Source organism: Octopus bimaculoides, chromosome 29 (genome assembly GCF_001194135.2).
Source record: "Octopus bimaculoides isolate UCB-OBI-ISO-001 chromosome 29, ASM119413v2, whole genome shotgun sequence".
Taxonomy (NCBI): domain Eukaryota; kingdom Metazoa; phylum Mollusca; class Cephalopoda; order Octopoda; family Octopodidae; genus Octopus; species Octopus bimaculoides.
Window position 1 is genome coordinate 3,306,586 of NC_069009.1, and position 1,588 is coordinate 3,308,173.

Genomic DNA, 1,588 nt, shown 5'->3' on the forward strand with positions numbered 1-1,588 from the left:
GTAATCTAGCGGCTCGGCGAAAGGACGCCGATAGAATAAATACCAGGCTTAAAACAAAAGCAGAAAAGAAAAAAGAACGGGCTGGGATCAATTCAATCGGCTACAAGTTCTTCAAGGCATTGCCCCAGCATGACCACAGTCTAATGACTGAAACAAAAAGTAAAAGACATGTGTCTACCTCTGTGTGTGTGTGTGTGTGTGTGTGTCAGGCCGAAAGAAGCAATGCATACGTGCCGTGTATCAACACATGTGTTGAGATAAAACCAAAAACAAATTGACAAATGATGACAGATATGATCGTCTGCCGAGACGAACGTCGTTTGATGTCGCCGCCATTTTAGAATCCGTCCGTTTGCAAATTGTTTCTGAATGACAGAACAAACGCACTTATTTAAGGAGCTGATAGGAGAGATTTTACGATGCTTTTTAATTGAAAGATAGCAGATAGGGTATAGCTTTGCTTATTGAAGAGATTTATCTGGTTTTATTGAGGAAAAATGTTTTGTTATATCAAAGAACAAAGAGGCATCTTGTTTCTTTGTTTTCTTTCCGTCTGTCTGTCTTTCTTTCTGTCTGTCTCTCTTTCTTTCTTTTCCTTTCGTTTTTCCTTTTCTTATCTTTTAATGCCTTTTCCTATTTCTTAACATACAAATAAAAAATTATCTTTCGATTTATATCAGTGTTAAGAATAAGAAGCAGGAGGAGAAGAACACACACACACACACACACACACAGGTGAAGGCGTGGTGACTGTGTAATAAAAAGTTTGCTTCCCAACCACAGTTCCGGGTTCAGTTCCACGCAGTGGCACCTTGGGCAAACGTCTTCTACTATAGCCTTTGGCTGACCAAAGCCTTGGGAGTCATAAAATGAAAGAAGCCTATCGTATGTTTGTATGTGTATGCATGTATGTACGAATGTATGTATGTATGTACGAATGTATGTATATATGTATGAATGTATGTATGTATGTGTGTGTGTGTCTCTGTATTTGTTCTCCCAAAACCACCACCACCACCACCACCAATATTTTTCAAAGTTAATTTGCAGCCACAAAGATTGTATCTGAAATTTTCACTTTTTGCACTCTGTAAAAGCACCCTGATCACGGGAAATTTTTAGAATGATTCTCTGGTCATTTTATGGTTACAGTAGAAGACACTTGTCCAAGGTTCCATGAAGACGGACTAAAGTCAAAACAACATGGTTGGAAATCAAGCTTCTTAAACCACACAACCATGTAATAGAAACTTGATAATGTGAGTGGATTTGGTAGACGGAAACTGAAAGAAGCCCGTCGTATATATGTGTATATATATATCAGCTGGTCATGCTACTTCAGGCTGATGACGAGCAAAGACTCAGAAACATGTCCCTGAATGCTGACTAGGCTGGGTGGAGGAGTTTGTCTCCCCCTCGCAAACATAAGGACACAGTAAATTTGTCAAGGCCGACAGGAAGCGATCCAGCTTCCTAGGGCTAAACAACAGTAGTATATTCCCTTATTGGGACTGTGACATTAAATTGACAGTATACAACAACTATATATATATATATATATATATATATATATATATATATATATATA

General features: G+C 38.4%; 1 protein-coding gene across 1 annotated transcript in view; it reads left to right on the top strand.

Moving 5' to 3' along the window:
- LOC106871538 (LHFPL tetraspan subfamily member 7 protein-like) overlaps positions 1-1,588 on the top strand; it is a 14,775-nt gene that overhangs the window by 9,307 nt on the left and 3,880 nt on the right. The window lies entirely within an intron of this gene.